Below are 20,953 nucleotides of genomic sequence, written 5' to 3'. Positions count from 1 at the left end.
ACAGGAGGGAAATTACATGCACTTTAACTCGTACATGGAGTCGGTGGGGTACTCGCTAGGGAACACAACTTGACCATAAAATTTTATATTACCTCATTCCCTCCTTGTTCCCTACGGACCCTTCATGATATATCGATCCTCATAAATCGATCAGTTTGTTCTTGTAACATTATATGTTCATCTTTCTTTCTTTGACTGTTTGAGAGACAACTGGAATGTTCAATGCAGGAAGTGGCACACAGTCCACATATCGCTGGCCCACACTGTAGGCACAGGCAGCAACTGAATACTATGACTAGGCCAATGCCTAGGAAGGATAGGATCTTCCATCCCCAAGCTGTTAACGTTGTCCAGAACCAACCGGACCAAGTCCAGGTGCCTGGATTCTGATGTATCTGATTCGCAATTTTATGCAGACGGGTAATAGCTTCATAAACAGATGGTGCATTTTGTGGGATGAAAACGCAGCAACTTGACCCGATGACCTTACAGGCTCCACCTCGATCTGCCAGGATGACGTCAATCACGAGACGATTTTGAAGGACAACAACCCGCATAGCAGATTGTTCCTCTGTTAAGTTACCTAAGGTGGAGGCAGTTTCATGTACTACTGCTTCAAGTGTTCTAGTTAATCTACGTATTAATTTACTGTTCTGGACAGGTCCTAAAAAGAAAAAGAATCCTTTATTGAAATCAGTGTACTGTTCCCATGCCGTTTCTGTGTAGTCGACAAGTGGGATATCTCTTTTGGGTCTATTCGGTACTAGATTCGTATTTCTATGGTAATCTGGGGGAGCTAGAAAAACAGGTGGCAGAAGGAATGCAATATAACAGGTACCATCCCAATCTGGAGGCAAACGTATGTATGCGGTATGACCACAAACAAAATAGGAGTGACTGATAGATTTAAAAGACGATTTACCATGATCACTAAATTCGACCACAGTAGTGCATTTACTATGACCTACGTGTACTGAACCTTTCTTGCTAACACATAATTCACCTGTGACTGGTAATACTAACATATGGGGCAAAACTGGAGCAGCTTCGGATTCAACGGTAAGGATCATAAGGCTAATTGTGTAGTTACCTAATCCATATACTTCATTCTCTAGATCAGTTCCTGTGCGAGTGGGGAGTCCCTCCTTGTCAGGGTAACAGACATCTAGCAGGACTGAGTTCAAATTTCCCCAAACCCAGCCTCCATCGAAAACAGCAATATCAGGATCTAAGGAATTAATTATTTTAAACCATGCTCCACAGGAGCCATTGTGGGTGAACGGGTACGGAAAGAGGGGCAGAGCTCCCTTGTAATTCTGGTAGGGAGGGAGTCGACCACATATCCAGCAGTTGGTAGCATTATTTGTCTGATGGGAGTGGTGTAACATACTAATGAATGTATTGTTGCGCAGCGCAAGTCTGTAAGAGAGTTCATGTGCAGGAAGTTCACTAAAAGTGTGTTCAGCAGAGACATTGTAAGCAGATTGTTCACGCCTGAAAATAGGCCAATATATAGGTAGCAGAATGCTGGCAATAATAATTAGAATACTTAAGAAAAACATTATTAACAACGTCACTATACAGTGACTACGCAGTGATTTGCAGTATGTACGTTTCTTTGCTTCTCTCTCTCTATCTCGATCTAGGGGATACATGTCAGAAACTATTTAACCGATTCACCTAGGGGAGGACTTAAACAATTAAACTGTCTGACTTGCTAGATCGGAGTTTCATTCGATATAGTTCTTGGGGAGTCTTTTCTCGTTCGGACACTGTAACGTCTTTTCTTTCGACACAGTCTTTGGTGGGGGTGGACGAGTCAGAGTCCTGCTTTAGTCCGTTTTTTAGTTCATTGCAAAGTTTGATGTGACTCGTGTGAACCCACCCCTTTCTCCCCTCGATTTTCACTGCAGTCCTGGTGGTGAGCAGAACGGTCTTCGGGGATTTCCAGCGGGGCTCCAGCGGACTTTTCCGGTCGAAATTCCGGACGAGTACCAGGTCCCCAGGACGGACCTCGTGCTGCTTTACGTCAGTGTTGTCGGGAAAGGCTGCAGCAACCTGTGAACGACATGATTGGAGTGCAGACATCAAGGAGGCAAGGTAATCTGTCAACATGTTAGAATCAACATCAGTAATCTTTTTTGGTATGGGCGTCCCCCACATATTCGGTGGTCTGCCAAAGACCACCTCGTACGGGGATAGCCCTGATCTCGAATGGGCGACCATTCTCATGTAGAATAGTGCCACGGGCAGGGCGACTATCCAGTCGACCCCTTTCTCCTGACATATTTTGGCAAGGCGGATCTTTAGTGTCTGGTTATGCCTTTCAACAAGGCCTGCGGCTTCTGGATGTCGGACACAATGGAACTTCCACTGGTATCCCAGCAATAAGGAAACTTCTTTCATTAGTACGGATGAGAATGGCTGACCATTATCTGAGTACACGACACGGGGCAAGCCGTATCGTGGGAAGAATTCACGAACCAGCTGCTTGGCAGTGGTCGGAGCTGTGTAATCGGGAACTGGGTATGCTTCAGTCCAGCGGGACAGAGCACAGACAATTACAAGGACGTATTTAAAACCTCGACAACGGTCCATCTGGATATAATCCATCTGGAGGACTTCAAAAGGGTGATCGGGAGGATGAAATCCACCTTGCTCTACAGGAACGCTTTTACCTGGATTGAACTGACAACAGATCATGCAAGTACGCACTTTCTGTTTTGCTGCTGCTCGTAAGTGTTTGTTGTACCAGAGGTTCTGTAAACTGTCTAACATCGCCTTCTCTCCTAGATGTGCCGGGCTATGTGCTGTGTTTATCATGACTTGAACCATTGAGTCAGGGAGAAACCATATAGATTTTTCCTTCGTTATCCAGCCTTGATCGGTCTGGATCCCTCCTAGTTCAGTCCATTTCTTTATTTCATCTGGCGTAGCATGTGTCTGAATGTCGATAACATCTAGTGTGGGATCCCTGACTGTCATACAGTTTGTCGGATCTGTTGTATTTTTCGTATCATTCGTCTGAGTGTGAGTCAGTGCTGTATATTTTGCTGTCTGATCTGCCAGGTCGTTACCCTGGGAAACAGAATCTGTGACTTTAGTATGTGCTTTACACTTCATGACGGATATAGCTGAAGGCAGATGTATTGCTTCTAACAGCGCTTGAATGAGGGGACCGTGCTGAATCTCGGCCCCATGGGAGGTCAGGAAACCTCGTTCTTGCCAGAGGACTCCGAAGTCGTGTACAACCCCGAAGGCATAACGGGAATCAGTGTATATGTTAACATTTCTGTTCTTGGCTAGAATACAAGCTCGGGTCAGAGCGATGAGCTCTGCTGCTTGAGCAGACAGTGTGTCAATACGGTGTGTTTCTTTAACTTCAGTTTCAGTGGTCACGGCATATGCGGCCACTAATTCTCCTGTACTTGTTCTCATACATGAACCGTCCACATAAAGTGTCAGGTCTGGATTTGTCAAAGGAACATCTGTTAAATCTCGTCTAGGCTTTGTTACTGCATTAATGATTTCTATACAATCATGTGGAGCTGGATCTGTCGTAGCTGAGGGTAACAGTGTTGCGGGATTCAATATACTGCAGCGTCTGATTTCTATGTGTGGCTGGAATAATGTTAATTCATAACCTGTCAGTCGTGCTATAGTCAAGTGTTGAGTCTGGGTTCTGTTTAACAGAACCTCTACAGAATGTGGAACTTGTACTGTTAACTGATGACCTAGAACAATTGAATCGCTCTGTCTTATTGCTAACGCTGTTGCTGCTACTGACTTTAAGCACGCAGGGAGTGCCTGGGCTACTGAATCTAATGTACTAGAAAAATAAGCACAAGGCTTATGTGAACCTGCTTGATCTTGAGTGAGGACAGACAACGCTGTACCATCACGTTCTGTAACAAAAAGTGTAAACGGTTTGCTGTAACATGGTGTCGCTAAAACTGGTGCTTGACATAATGCTTTCTTTAAGTCTTCAAAAGCTTGCGTATGTTCCTGAGTCCAAGGGAGGGCAGTTGAAGTCGCTGCCTCCTGTGTCGTTAACTGGATGAGTGGTTTAGCTAGAAATGCATACTGGGGAATCCATTGTCTGCAGTACGAGGTGAGGCCTATGAAGGCCCGCACTTCCTTTTGTGTCTGGGGTTGTGGCATATTTACAATTAACTGAATGCGATCGGGAGTGAGCTGTCTCCCCACTTTGGACAGCAAGTGACCCAAGTACACAACTTGCTGAACACAGAATTGTAGCTTCGAAGGAGACACCTTGTGTCCCTTGTCGGCCAGGAAGTGTAAAACTGTCAGCGATGCTTGTTCACATTCGGGCTCACTTCGTGCGGTGATCAGCAGATCATCGACGTATTGCAGTAAAGCGGTGTTAGCTGGCATTTGAATACAATCTAGTTGTCTTTTCAATGCTTGACTATAGATGCTGGGGCTTTCTGTGAATCCTTGAGGTGCGCGCGAAAATTTGAAACTGCGTCCATTTAAACTGAATCCGAAGAGATATTGGCTCTCTGGATCAATAGGCACGCTGAAGAAGGCGTTCTTGAGATCAATTACAGTAAAGAACGTTGCTTCTGAATCAATAGCAGTCAATAGAGAGGAGATATCGGGGACCACAGGATACTGTGGAATAATGCATTTATTCAATTCTCGAAGATCAATCACCAGCCGATATACTGGCGGTGCACTGGGATCAGTACGTTTAAGAATCGGAATGATGGGGGAGTTACAGATATTGGAGTCGGTCTCGACGACCACTCCTTGGGCAATGAGCTCTTCAATGATTTTCAGTAAAGCCACTACAGCATCGGGTGGTAACTTGTATTGTCTGATTCTAGGTAATACAACACCTGCCTTGAGTGTAACGCGGTATGGTGTAATGTGCATACAACCTACATCAGCTGGGCCTTTTGCCCATAAGTGATCTGGTACATTTTTCAATCTGACATCAAATTCACGCAGAACATAATGACCCTTGTAATCCCGCAGAAAGAGTCTAACTCCCTCCGGGGAACAGCATATTATAGCTCCTAGAGCCTTCAATGTTTTAATTCCTAACAGATTTTCTGGACATGATTTCGTCAGTAACAGGTCTGTAACACGTGATAATGGACCCACAGCCAGGGGGACTGGTTCAGATACTTCATTTACAATAGGTTGTCCTGAAAAACCAAGGGAAACATTTTGTGAGCCTGAGAGGGGGGCCCCCGGAACTTCATCATGGCTGATTGTCGTGCGACTTGCCCCTGTGTCAATTAAAAACTTTCTATCTTTTCCCAATACTTGACTGTGTACATAAGGACCTTCTTGATCTACAGGAATCTCAATAAGAGGCAAGCCACCTTCCCTCTCTAGGCTGTTTCATGTGTATCGGGAATATTCGGGATAAGCGGACTGGGCATACTGATACATCTGTTGTGAGACTTGCTGAGTTGCGGCAATGGGCTGTGGCTGTGGTACTGCTACGGTCTGCGCTGTGTGAGATGGAGCATGCATAGGCTGTGTGTTCTGCATATCCTGTTCGTTCTGTGAGGTCTGTTGATGCCCATGTTCATGTCTAGGCGGATGCGGTCTTTCTTTAGTTTTGCCTGTCGCTATGTTATGTTTCAGAACTGGGCATTCATGTACGTAGTGACCTGGCTGCTTGCAATAATTGCATGTCCCTTTAACGGGAGCTGTAGGGTGACTTGTCTGGGTCGCACCCTTTCTGTGACCGTCGGATGGAACCGTTTGTGCTACTAACATTTTCATTTTCGTGTCTTTCATACGTTTCTGTTCCTGATCTTGTTCTTCTCTAATTCTGTTTTGATGATATTGTAACATCTGTAACATCTGTGATGGCGTGTTTGCCTGCCATGTACTCTCGACTTTATACACTCGATTTTTAACTAACGGTAAGGAATTCTCGACTAACTTTGATACAAAAAGATGCGGGTACGACTCGCTTCTTGGCTGGAGGCCACTATTAATAATGAAACATTTCTTGAATCTTGAATAAAAGTCACTAGTATCTTCATCATGTTTCTGTTTACAGGACGAGATGGCGTCCCAATCCTCCTTTCTAGTTGTCAATAATCTGGGCAGAACCTGTACTATCAAACCTGGTAGTGCTTTAGTTTTGTCCCCAAGGCCTAACCCTGGAACCCGTTTTTTCTCTTCCTCTTCTATTTCTGCCCAAGCAATCTTTGTGTCTCCCACCTCCCATTCCTTTTCCTTTAATTTCTCGAAGATACCCGTAGGCAATAATACTTTCAACATTTTCATGATATCATCATATGTGTAATCTCCCATCAGTAACATATCTTTAAGCTCTCTGTGAAAACCTGCAGGATCTTTATCATGGCATGGTACTAGTTTCTTCATTTCTAACAGTTCTAATTTAGTCAGAGGCGTGTGTACATACACGCGTTTCAAGGTTTTATCCTCACCCATAACAGGGTGTACTTCTCGTAAGGGGTTCTGACTTTCAATACCACCCCCGCATTGCATGTGGTACATTTTCCTTTCTGGAGGTGGGGCGGGGACATATTCAGAGCTTACAAAGGTATCATATCTGTGTCGTTGTTCTAGAATTATTTGAATTAATTTAGTGCTTAGACCTCTCCATCTATCCATCAGTAGTGCTTCTAGTGTCTCGTGTAAGGGACCTGGATCAGAATAATGTTTTCTGTATTTGATGAGAAGGTGCTGAATCATGTATACACCTGCTAATTTCTGTTCGTCTGGGGAGAGGTTCAGAAATGTCTGCGCCACTGTGTCATCATTATATATGTCTGCATTTTCGGCCCATGATACAGCTGATCGGGCTAGTTCTTGTTCATCCATAGAATTGAGTACATGGTACCCAACTCGATCTCGAAGTCTTTTATCAGTTTCCTGAAACTGGTGTTCGGCAGAATTCGGATTTGTTAAGGCAGAGAAGAAAACTCTCTTGCTTTCTGGACAGATACCCTTCCTAAGGTAAGTTCCCTTACCTACATATGCTATCGTTCCTATATTTCTTTCGGATTCTTCCTGTTCTTCTTCCTCCTCAGAGGGAGCCTCGTCTTTCTCTTTCTGGTGTACTGCTATCACTGCTTTCCTAATTTTCTTGTACATAGCGTCTATGCAATTCTGTCTGTCATGTCTTCCATCAGCTATATTTTGACCCCACTTATTCAATGCGTCTAATTCACTCTGATCTGTTCCGGGCCTGTCTCGTTCCCTTATTAGACAATTTATGAAAAATCGTAGTATCAGCGCTTGCATGCCAACTTTCTGTTTCTCCATGGCATCCTTAATACTGTCAGGGTCCTTTCCTGTCTGAACAAACTCATATATTCTGTCTAGACGCTCCTTCATTCCTGCATAGCATAACAAGCTATCAGTAGCAGATCTTAACCGTAATGATGCCAATATCATTAAATCGTCCTTTCCGGGTACTGGATCATATCTGCAAACTGACATGTTTTCTTTTAATGCGTCAAGGCGGGATGAATTAGAGGAGTGGGGAGACCTGTACGTGAGAGGACTCTGCATATCTCTGAGATTGAATCTGTGAGTTGGTGGCGGGGTCTGAGGACCCGCGGTCGCACCTCCTGAAGCGGACGCTTGTGCATTACCTCCCTGTGGAGTCTGTATCTGAACTTGAACTTGTCGTTTAGGTGGATCAGGTAGGCCTTGTTTCGGTAAGTCAGTTTTGAGTACGGGAAGCGGCGGGGCTGGCGGAACAGGGGAAGTCTGTTGCGGTACCGGCGGAACGTGACCTGGGGGTGGAGTGCCACCCCCGTCCCTGTCAGTAGGCAGGGCACGAACAGGCAGATTGGTGTAAGCTGGTGCTACATCTTCTAAGTATGAGTTTAGGAATATGTCTTTAGTAGTCTTGTGCATTACTTTAGTTGGAACTAATGGTGACGGCAAATTTTTCGGTATTTCTGAAATGGCGTCAGGTGTACCTTCGGCCAAAAGATACATGTTGTTCACTTGGCTATTCCGGATGCGATCTATTTGTTCTGACTTTACTCGAATTCCTTCAATAACTAATTCGTTTTCAAGGGCCTTTTCTGATTCTTTAAGTCTGTCTTCTCTACGGAGTGCTCTTTCAGCACGCTTATGTGATTCCTTACGCCAAAATTCTATGGCGTCTTTCTGAGATTGTCTGGCTTTCTTTTTCCGTAATGCTTCTTCTACCTTTATGATGCACTCGGCATCCCATGTTCCGTTAACTGGCCATCGGTATCTTTCCTCTAAGTGCTTGGTGTAATCGGTCCATAATTCTAGATACAGTATGGCGTCTATGCCATGCTTATTATACATAAAATTACCTGGAGTGTCCCTAGGGGGGATCGGAATTTCTTCCTCTAACATCCCTTTCCTAGTTCCCATCTGCTTTAACTTGTTGAAAAACGGCATTGTGCCTACTTGATACTGAAATGCTCGATCCTTGGTACTTAATTCTGAATGTAACTATTTATACAAAAAAACACAATAATGCACAAGAAAACAATCACATTCATACCACGACATTAATCACAAAAACATTAAAAACATTTAAAACATAGACGACTACCCCACTATACTAGATGTACTGCTCAACAGTACAGATACGCTGCTGTAACAGTGCAAGAAATTCAGAAATTCGGAATACTAGATATACTGCTAAACAGTACAGATACACTGCCTAAAAACAGTGCAGACCGGACTTGCGTACCCAAACCCGTCTAGATGCGACCCAGAAATGGTACTCACCGGGAAGCACGGAAACAGAAGGCCTCGGAAAACTCGACTGGACTCGACTCGATACTTCGGAAAACTTCGGAAAAACTTCGGAAAACTTCGGAAAACTTCGGAAACCTGGTGGGCCTCTTGACACCTCGGACCTTGCTTCCTTCGGCTAGGCTCTGGTCGGGATCCTCCGCACTCCTCACCGCCTCGTCTGGGCACTGATCGCAGTCTTCGTCACCTCCGTGGGTCAGAGGGAGATGCAGGAAATCCTGCCGATACGCGTATGTTCCGGCTAACTGACGGCAGGGGACACAGGTTGCAACGCACCAACCGGCGCGTGAGATGGGGGAGGGGTCCCTATTCGGGCGCCAAAATGATGTAAATAATTAATTTACTCTCTTAATTTCTATGCAGGTAAGTACTTAATCAATAATAACTCAGTTCGGATGAAAGAAGACAGAGTCCGTGGTGTTAGAGTTCTAAGGGTTTTATTCCTTAAAAAGGAATGGTCATGGCCAAGATATCATGTTCTGACCACCACACAGGATGTCAGAAGGGATAGATGAGCGCGCTAACATTTTATTAACAGTACATAGCTTATATACTTATTGTACACCATTTAAAACAGTATAGAAGGCGTAACAGCTGAGAGAAGACAAGATAACAATATACACGTGGTACATGTGCGTCATCAAGAGGCGTGAACTAGAGGTGTGTTCTGGAAACGTCACTGATAGGTGTCACAAAGGGGTGGCACTAACAGAAAATGTGGCAATGTCAGCAGAAATCGGAAGCTTGGATGCGCACGCAGCTGCATGACGTGAAATTGGAGGGGTGCAGGGGACTTGACATTTACACTGACGGAAAGAGACAAAAGTCTGGCATGTCAGATCAACTTGTGCTTCTATCATATCTGATATCTGATGTTTAGGAACTATACTATCTGGGCGGAAAGGTCTCTAGGGTAGAAGCTATCCTATGCTAACTGTGAGTGCGTGTATAAGCGCCTGAGTGTCTGCATGTGAAGCGTGGGGGCACGGGCCTTCCATGGGAGCCTGGTAACAGAGGCTATGAATTACTTGAATTAACTGCACAAAGACAGGCCGGCCCTTTGGCTCTGCAGCTGGAGAAGGATGTTTACAGGATCTAGTAGGCAGGAATGTATTTTCGGGGAGGGAAACAGATAACTCGAAGGTTATAGTCAATCTTGGCAGAAAACAGGCTGAACTGAGCGCGAGGGGCCGCGCTGAAAGTAAGTCAGAGTTCACGAGTACGGGGGCTGCCTGGGCAGAGATTTCTCGAAGTCAGAAGCCAGAAAAGTGGCTCGGTGGCAGAGATTCAGGGCCTACTTCAGCCAGAGCTGGAAAACATAGGAGTATGCTACAAAAAGACGTTGGCATAGCATACTTAGGAACGGACCATTCGACCCATTCATGGTGGATCTGAAAGAGGACATGTTAACGTTGGACGCAAATGTATTTGCGTCTTCATAGCTGACACAGGAGGGAAATTACATGCACTTTAACTCGTACATGGAGTCGGTGGGGTACTCGCTAGGGAACACAACTTGACCATAAAATTTTATATTACCTCATCAGGCTAACAATGTACTATTGATTGATTTTTAGGTTGTTTAACCTGAACACCGTACTGTTTAGCCAACATTACCTGGGATAGTTTCACATTCCTTCTTAATTGCATTACTCTTTTAAACTTTCCCTTTGTTTTTTCTAATTTTTTCTTTTTCTTTCTTTAATTTTGAGGGAATTTGAGTATGCTCAAATTAGGTGTATTTAGTGTATTTTGTAGTGTAATATATTGTTTGAGTCACTGTGAAATTGTAAATATTGTCTCTGTATGGTCCACTCAATGTTTGGTTTGTTATGATAATGATGCATTAATTAGCATACTTTTGAAAAGAAAAAAGAAAAATTGAATACAAAAAGAAATACATTAATTTCTAATTTATATTGTTTCAATCACTATGAGTGTCATGTGTGATTGTTGGATATAATCTAGTGAATGATATCAGTATTGGCACTATTGTGGTGTTTTTGATTATATATTGGCCTAGCCTTACTGATTAAGGGCCAGAACCCGTTATTGATTGCAAAACATTCTAAAAGTGGCATCTTCAGGATATTGACCTAAAATCTGACTTTCCAATTGAAGAGGGTTTTAAGTTACAATTCTTTAGACATCAAACTCAACAGTCATACTTACTCCAAATTGAAAGATATTTCTTATTGAATGCAATAAGGTAACCCAATGTTATCCTATCGGAGAGAGTTAGGCCTTGCAGCAGTGAAAAACAAAGTTACGAGTATTTCACAACGAGAACATGTGAAACGTAAAAGTACATGTTCACCTTTTTAAATACACAGCACTTTGCCCTGTGTGCTGTTTAGGGACTATCCTAGGGGTGACTTATATGCATAAAAAAAGAAGGTTTAGGCCTGGCAAAAGGTTTATTTTAAAAATGGATGGACCACAATGGTGGACCAGGACCAAAGAGCCCAACTGTATGGCTCACAAGCTTGCAATATAACTGATCTGTGATCCCGTTCCTTGCTACTGATGAGACTCTTCTTCAAAATGAAAGTGATGTTTTTCAGTACTTCAAGCAGTTTATTGAAAAAAGATAGTATCAGCTTTCATGATTCACATACAAATGTTTCTCTACACTTGTAGAATCAAGTACAACAATATAGCAATCTTCTTGTGCAAATAGTTGTATCCAAACCAAATGCATCATGGGTAAAACCCTTTGTCAGTGGTAGCTATAAAATGGAATAGGAAACATAAAAGTCTAATTTAGACAGTTTGTTGAGAGTCTGAAAAATGAAATGCCGACGCATATGTATCAGGCTTAAAAGGAAATGTGTTTCCCGTTGCTTAGAAGAGTGCTCATTGGGGAATTCCATGCACTAAAAAAATCAATGAAAGGTAGTCATCTACCCAAACGATTTGGTAAGTTGGCCCTGAAGAATAGTGCAACTAGAATGAGTTTGAGCCTCATGACTAAGCCAAACTCGAGTGAAATAGCCATCATCTGGTCAGAAAGAGGAATAATAAAGATAATGCTGTACCCTATCCTGTACTGTGCAAACTCAGAAGTATGGCTACCTTCTATAAAACAAATCAATGAATATCTTCCATGATGCACTCCATGTACCAACACGCATCACAATGACTCACTAGATAAGTTGCTACCTACAAGAATGGTGTCAATGAGTATCGTCCAATGAGTATCTTCAAAGTAAATGATAAACAAATTGCATGATACACTCGATGCGCTACATACTATAGTTAGTCTATCCCTTTGTAGTGATGCATCGTGTTGAGAAGTAACTTAAAACTCCTGTAAAAACATAACAGGGCATTGATTACGAACCAACAAGCCCCGCGTTGTTGCAACCATGGACCAGACGTAACACTAGATACCTTCAAAAGCAGTGTTGTCTTTCAATCAAATCTAACTAACGTGACCGGTTAGATAGTACGTTACGACACCAGTTCAAATTGATAAGCTGTCCTCCGTTGTGTAACAAATAAAGAGTAAACAGAGAAGTGTTGCTCAGTAATGTTGATGATGAAACAAAAGTAGTGCAAAATGATTGGCCGAGGTGTAGTTACCTTATAGAACGCGACGTGCTCCGCTTTCAAATGTGCCACTGTCAAATACTCGATGAAACTCATTGACGCCATTCGTGAGTACCAACTTTTCTAGTGAGCCATTGTGACATTGTGATGCATGTTGGTACACGGAGTACAGCTTAGTCACCATGACTGGTAACTGCATGGAAGGTGTTAATTGATTTGAGTTTGTAGCATGCAGCCATACTTCTGAGATTGCCGCTTATGGTATATGGTACAGCATTATATTTAAAATTAACTTTTCTCACCAAGTGACAAATGTTTCACTCGAGTTTGGTTTACTCACGGGGCTCAAACTCGTTCTAGTTGCACCATTCTTCAGGGCCAACTCACTAGAACATTTGGGTAGATGACTAACTTTCAAAGATTTTTTAGGGCATCGAAGACATCAATGAGCACTCTTGTAAGCATGGAGAAACACGTTTCTTAATAAGCATGATACATACCCGTTTCATTTCTTTCAGATTTCCTACAAACTGTTCTAGTTATACCTTTATATTTCCTATTCCTTTTATAGTTACTGCTGACGAAGAGTTTTACCCAAAATGCATTGGGATTTGTATTAAATTATTTGGTGAAGAAGATTGCTACTGATGGATTGTTACTGCTTGATTAAACAAGTCTGGAGCAACATTTGTGTTTGAATAATTAATGCTGATGCCATCTTTTTTTAATAGACTGCTGGAAGAACTGAAAACCATCAGTTTCAATTTGAAGAAGAGTTTGACCAGTCCCAATGAACGGGTTCACAGAACAGTTATCTTGAATAATCGTAGGCAACATAGTTGTGCGCTTTGGTCTGGTCCACCATTGTGGACCAGCTATTTATGAATGACTTTATGAACATCTGGCAGAGCTCGCACAATCGCAGCACGCTACAACGTTTTTTATGTTTTTACAAATGTTTGGTTTATGTTCATATATGCTAACTATATAATTATGATTATACATTATATGAGTGCACTATAACATATCTGTCAAAAGGTTTGTTTTGCTAGGTCATAATGGAAGTTTAAAACTGCACACACAGGCTGCAATACATTGGCAGGCCAGATGCATTCTTAAAGGGCAACTAACGTGGGTAGCACAATGACTGTCCACTAGTAGTATTTAATTTACATACCCTGGGTACAAGTAGTACCACTTAATTTACAGCCCCTGTGTACATGTAGTACCACTGTGCTAGGGACTTACAAGTAAATTAGGTGTGTCAATTGGGAGTAAACCACTGTTACCATGTTTTAGGAAGTAAGCACATGCACTTTAACACTGATTAGCAGTGGTAAAGTGCACAGAGTCCAAAGGCCAACAAAAACAAGTACAGCAAAAATGAAGGATTACGGCAAAACGATTGAGGGATGACTACCCTCAGGCTGACAGGTCTAACATATGTTTTTAGGGTTCAGGGTTAAGGGTACAGGGTAGTCGGGGTTTGTAAGGTCCAGGAATGGGTAAGAGTAGAATGTACTAAATGGTTTATGGGTTTTTTAGGTTTCAGGGATGGGCAAGGGTATAGGATTATTAAGGTGTTTTCTTGGGGTTCAGGGATGGGTGAGGGTACAGTTTATAGGCTTTTTAGAGTTCTGGGATAGGCAAGGGTACAGGGTCGTAAAGGGATCTACAGCCAGATTCATCAAGCTAAATTGCGCTCGCAAAGGGCCAGATTCTGAGAATCTGGCCCTTTGCGAGTGCAATTTTTGCATTTGGGATTCATCATCCCAAATGCAAAAATCGCTATTTGCGAAATCGCATATTTGCGAGGAATTGGATTTAAGGAATCTCTATTAGAGATTCCTTAAATGCAATTCATTAACCAATTTGAAATTGCGAATTCGCAATATTTGGTCGCTGTTTACCACGAAGTCTGACTTCGTGGTAAATAGCGAGAAAATAGAAAAAAGCACTTTAGTGCATTTTTCTCTGTTGCATGTTACACACACACACATGTCCTTTGGACATGTGTGTGCGCAACACCTGTGTAAATTTGCATTTCAGGGGTGCTACAGGGTGTCCTTTGGACACCCCTGGCACCCTTGAAATCGCTATCTTATTTGCGATTAGCTAATTGCTAATCGCAAATAAGGAATACTCCCCATTCATTCCTATGGGCCTTTAGGCCCATAGGAATGAATGGGGAGTTATTCTTTATTTGCGATTAGCAATTTGCTAATCGCAAATAAGGAAGATGTAGGAATCGCAATATTTTTTGCAATTCCTACATGAATCCCGTTTTGCAAGTCCTTAATAGCGATTCCTTATGAATCGCTATTAAAGACTCGCAAAACGGGTCGTTGATGAATCTAGGTGCTAGTGTTTTGGAATGGGTAAGAGTACAAGGTAGTAAGGGGTTTTAAAGGTTATGAGATGGGTAAGGATATGGGGCAGTAAGAGGTTTTTGGGATTCAGGAACTGGTAAGGGTACGGGGTTGTCAGGGTTTTTAGGGTTCAGGGATAGGTAAGGTTACAGGGTAGTAGAGCGTTTCTATGATTTTAAGAGTTCTGAGCTGGGTAAGGCTACAGGGTAGTAATGTGCTTTTAAGGTTCATGTAGGGGTAAGTGTATGGGGATTTTTAGGGTCCTGGGTTTGGTAGGGGTACTGGGGAATAAGGGTTTTTAGGGTTCTGGAACAGGTACGGATACAGAGTAGTAATGCTTTTTTAGAGTCCAAGGATGGGTAAGGATACTGGGTAGTAAGGGGTTATTGGGGTTCAGAGATTAGCAAGCGTAGAGGGTAGTTAAGTGTTCTTAGGGTTTTAAAGGTACAAGTATGGATAAGGATTTGGGGTAGCATGTTTTAAATGCTTATGACCTCACATATTACATCACTCATGTCATGTTTTATGACATCATTGTTAACATCACTGATAACATCTGAAATTACATCATTGATGAAACACTGTGCATGTCAAATACATGAGTTATAGCTATGTCGGGTATCTATAACTGGAAAATGTCTGTGTTTTATTTTAGTTTAAAAGGTTATTCTAAAACCGACATTTCCACCTAACTATAACATCATTTTAAACGTTTGGTTTTTTTGTGTGAATTTCGTAGATTATTTAAAAAGTGCTACTTTTTGACTAGTTTGTGCATGGAAATTTACGGGGTGATCCGTCAAATGGGGACCAAAAAAAAAAGGAGTCCCAAAACACATTTTGTCCATTAATATTTCCTTAAGAGCTTTAGGCATAGCTACAATCAAAACCGCTAAACGGATGTACACCAGGTTTGGCAGGAAGCTAGATCTTGGTTTTTTAAAAACAAGTGCTTTTTGTGATTTGGTGTAAATCCATTCAGTAGTTTTGGAGAAATTGTGTTAAGGTTCGATAAAATTTGAATATATTTCATGCAGTAGAGGATTGTTTATTAACCCCCCCCCCTGTGGGTGGGCAAGGGCCCAGAGGGGGGTGATGCATCTTATTTTTTACGGGTGGGCTTGACCTTTGACAGGCCTCGGTGACCCCATCCCTCACGGCTGAGGCAAAAAATAAGGGAGAGAGTTGTGTGCCCCTCTCCTGGAGCCATATACAGCCCTGGAGACCCCATTCTTTGGGGCTGAAATGTACATTAAAGGGGGGAGCCACGCGGCCCCTCTCCCAGAGCCTAAAATAGCCCTGTGGACCCCATCCCCATGTGGCTGAGTAATTAAATGAAGAGAGGGGGTGTGCAATTTCCGCTACCTGAGCTTAATTTGGCCCTGGGGCTGCAACGTAATTTAAAAAAGGGGGCCAGGAGGCCACCCTCCCTGAGCCTTAAAATAGCCCCAGGGATGGCTCAGTGACTGTGTTCAGGTAAGCCCACCCCAGAAAACTGTAGTTTCCCTGCCCGCACTACCGTGGGCAGGGAAATGTGTTTGCTCTTGTCTGGCTGGAGCAATTTTAAATCACACACTAAATGGGAGCAAACACTAAGGAGCATATTCAAACAAAAAAATTGGATCACGGAGCTGCGACATATTTGGCAACGCCCCGCTCGGACATTTTTAAAACGCTGGGATGCAACGTATTCACAAGAATAATGCACACTCCTGTGTTTTCCCTAGCGATGGCACAAAAAAAGCTGCCTAGCACCAGCGCAGGCACCCTTCTGCCATGTTACAAAGGTGCCCATGCTGCAGGGAGAATTGTTTATGTGCAGGAAGGGACACCTTCCTGCACATAAACAATCAACAATGGCGATTTACACCTTCTATGTATGCTGCAGAATGTAGCACACATTGAAAAAGCAAAAAATTTGCAGAAATGAATAATTTCTCCTCGTTGCAGCAATCTAAAGCCTGGTATTCCACGGCTTTAGGTTTTAACACTGGCTCAGCCTTGTAATTCTGGGACAACATCATAAAAGCAATGGGTGTTGCTGTGGAATGCCCACAGCAACACCCATTGAACACCCCTCTGCCCTAGAGGACTGTGGCTGAACGGTCATATTTACAAGGTGGCGCTAATCCATGCAAAGTGGCTTAGCGCCACCTTGCAAATAAGGAAAATGGCACTGCGCCACAGGAGCGTCAAAAAAAGGGACGCTCCGGTGGTGCTGAGGGCGTGTAAATATACTGCTAAGTCTGCGCTTAGCCAGATGGAGATTTAAAAATGCTTCCGCTGGCTGGAAGCAGACTTGTGTTTTATTTCGTTGCCTGCCCTGATACAGGCAGTGAAACAAAACACATATTTCTTGCGCCCAGAGGGAGCATGCAAAAAGCAGCTGCTCCCTCCTGGCGGGGGTGAGGCCCGCTCATGCAATATGTGGGTAGCCGACTGGGGCCACAGGTGCATAGGGCTTTCCTGTGGCTTCCAAAGTGTCCGTTTGTGGGTATCTCAGATGGGCACCAGGGCACCCACCTATAATTGAAGTAGTCCCTGGTGATGGTGTCTGCAGGGCAAAAAAAGCTTGGGGTGAAGGTGCATGCCGCCCTCCCCTTTAAAATAAAGTACCTTCCTGGTGGATAAGGTTGCCAGTGTGGCATTTTCATCTTTGCCATGCATTCTCCCCTTAGTGTTATGTCCCCGGCTGCTCAGTCAGAGTGACTATAATGTCATTAGAATGCTGGTGTGTGAATGGTTTGAGAGAGTGTCATTGCGTGGGCTGAGCAGTAAGGATGCTGCTCCAGTTGGAGCTTCCTTACCATCATCTTTACCTGTAACCTGAGACTCCCACCTTGAGAATAAACCTTATCCTTTTTCACCTTACTACTGGCTATACTGCATCTTCATTTACCACAATGGCGACAAGCGGGAAAAGGACCTAGTATAAAGAATACAAGCCTACTACTGGAACAGCAAAGGAGAGACGTTTACAACTGAAGATTATCTGAAATTATGCAAGAGTCTTAATACTAAAACTGAACTTAGAGATGTGCAACCTGAAGGTATTGAGACACCCACAAGGCCCCACCGCTGTGTCTCTACATCTGACAGCCTGCAGTTTGGGGTTTTCAACAATCTTTTCATCAATTGTCTTCAACAAGCACAGCACTCTGCTTTTGGTACTTGTGCCAACTGAATGCTAAAAGTTTCTGTCACAGCTCAGGCTCGGGCATTTGACTGTTGACAACATAGAACCTGCTTTAATTTATGTTATGCTATGCTACCTCTGCTTAATTTTTATATTTGAGGAATTAAACTTACAGCCTACTGTTCACAGAACACTTGCTTCAATCGTTTACATTTTTGGGGTGATCTGATGCTAAAGAGACTGTTTACCCAGCGCCTACTGACAAGCAATACATCAAACAAAGGGTTCTGGCAGCACTGAAACTACGTGTATTGGCAACGTTTATCAGGAACATAGCGTAGCATTTGAAAGCATATGGTATTGTTTATTTGTTTTCCTCTATCAAACAGGAAAATAATTCTGGCTAAGTGTCCGCCGAATTGGTCCTAGCATGCAAGACTGAAAAGCATGTGAATAGAGCTTTGTTTCTGCTTTAGTGCAAATATAATTTGTATGTTTTGGCCTGCGGTTCTGGCAGTGTAAAGGGGAAATCAGGGTACATTTTTGGCTTGCTCAATGTTAAAACTGAGTACATTTCATTGTTGCCAGCTCCTGTGTGAACCGCTATACCACGATTCTTGAATCCGCCGGAGCCTATAAAGGTCAGGTCAGGGAGGGGGTCCGCACAACTCCTTTCCTCTTTTATTGATATTTCAGCCACAGGGATGGGGTCCCCGGTACCTAATTAGGCTCGGGGAGGGAGGCTACCAATGCCACCTCCCTTTATTAATTAATTAGCCCTGGGGAATGGAGTCCCTGGGGCCAAGGTCCGGGGTAGGGGCCACACTGCCCCCCCCCCTTTATAATAAGGAATTGACTTGCCGAATGGGTTTCCTGGGGCTATAAAGGCTTGGGGAGGGGAGCTGTACGGCCACCTCCCCCTTTTTAATATTAGGCCAGGGGATTGGGTCTCCAGGGCCCAAGAAGGTTGAGGAGGAGGGCTCATGCCCCCATCTCCTCTTTAATTGTTGGTAGCTTTTAGTACAACACCTGCAAGAGTACCTATTTGGCTGCAGAAACATCTTGTTTTTCATTAATGCCAGAAAAAAGGTGAGACAGAATCTTATTTTCCTTGCAACAGCCCTTTCTCAAAATATTCCTTTCTTACACCTGGGTGTGAAAATTCAAAGACGTGTACAACTGTCTATATTGGAGTACTTAAGAATAGGGATTCATTAATATGAAATCCATGCCTCTTATCGTAAAGACGGGAATTGGTTGAAGATCCAGAACTTAACATAATTGGTATTCCTAATTTCCGCACACATGAATGTAAATATGAGCAGTGGCCACTCCCTTCCTGCACCACTAGAAGCATCTGCATACTAGCACAATTATACAACTCTTTCACTTGAAGACCCACATAAAAAATTACCTCTTTGAAACAGCTAGCTCGGCGACCAAATAGTATGTCCCTAGATCTTGCATTAAGAAAAACATTCCTGGGTTTTGCAGAGTAGAAAAATGCATCTCAGCAGTCATAGTCACGTCAACATCAAACTATAATGTCACTTTGTCCATAGTATTTTTTTCTGTGAATTTCTTTAAGCATGGGCGAATTTTGCGAATTTGCGATCCGCGAATTTGCAGATTTGCGAATTCGCGATCCGCAAAATTCGCGAATTTGTGCGAATTTGCGTTTTTTTTTATTTTTTTTTTTAATTTTTGGTAAACCTTTATTATTACATTAAGCAAATACAGGTATGGGCCTACAACCATCACGGCTGGCCGCTAGTACGATTTGGTCAAAGCAAGTCAAGCATGTCGTAGAAAACAGTAGTCCGCCACCCGCCGGCACAATACTGAAACTAATTAACATTCGCCCACAGCTTGTCACATGTATGACAGGATTAAGACATTTTTCTTTTTAAGTGTTTATAGAAGAACAGGATCCGGAACCGTATATTCGATCAATAACAAAGTAAGGGATTGCAGTATTATAGGATATTCATAGACAGGATGACTGTAGTTGGAATAGTAACGCCGGTACACTTTAACCAGGATAAGCAGTAAAACCTTTACACATTGCATCGTCATAGCAATCCGACCATCATGCCTTGGACCATCCCAGGAACATCTTCCCTAATAGAACAGACTAGAAAAAATTACAGGAATACACTACCCAGATCCCAGAAAAGAAAGAAAGGGAAAGAAAAGAAGGGCCATAGAAACAATAAAAGGACAAGGCTAAGAAGACCCATCCCCCCAACCCCCCACCCTGCACTCCTGTAGATGGCTACGGCCTACCCCCCCTAGCAGTGTGCCTGTCGCCCTAAGAAACTAAAACCCCCAAAAAGAAACTAGTCCATAAAAATGAAGGAAAATAGTTACGAATAGAGTGGAGGAGGATCTCCAGGCCAGCTCCCGGCCCCACCCCACCCCGCGCCAACCCTCAGCACATTGAACAATACTAAATCAGATACAGCCAATCCGCAAGAGGGTAATAAGATACATTGTTAGCTCGCAAAGTTACATAGTCACAACATTTCCGAGTCTCGATGTGAGAAGTTGGCCTGATATGTAGTGTTTCCAATTCTGGAACCACTGGGTATCAGTCCAAACAAACCCCAAAGATGTCAGGTTGTAAGTCAACCTTGTAGACAAGCTATCCTAGTGGTAGCATGGACTAAGCAGCCTTAAAGGCTTAACTTAAGAGGTCGTGTTAAGCGAGCTGTTTTACCACATACAATCCTGTAATCAAATGAAAGGACACCACACAAGTATATATTGTAAAAATATATGTATTTATTTCTAAATTACTCCCCAGTACTCTTTATGAGGAAAGGGGCACAAGCGTTAAATCAAAAGCACTGTTAAACATATAAAGTTGGCACAATTATGGCTGAGGGCGGGGGGCCACTCAGACCATATACTAAAAAAAATGGTATAAGTAACACTTATCGAGCAATGGTTAGGCCTAGGGCCTAGAGATTCGCTGGGAGCAGTCAGGACAAGCAATGAAGAAGTCGGGAGTAGCCCACAGGATACGGGTGCAGCACGGAAAGTGCGGCGCGCACCAATGTAAAGTCAATGGTGCGTAAAAGTTAGTTAAAGTGAATTAAATGATACTTCCGCTGAACCTAGAAACACA

This window comes from Lissotriton vulgaris, chromosome 11 (genome assembly GCF_964263255.1).
Source record: "Lissotriton vulgaris chromosome 11, aLisVul1.2, whole genome shotgun sequence".
Taxonomy (NCBI): domain Eukaryota; kingdom Metazoa; phylum Chordata; class Amphibia; order Caudata; family Salamandridae; genus Lissotriton; species Lissotriton vulgaris.
This window is presented reverse-complemented; position numbering follows the sequence as displayed.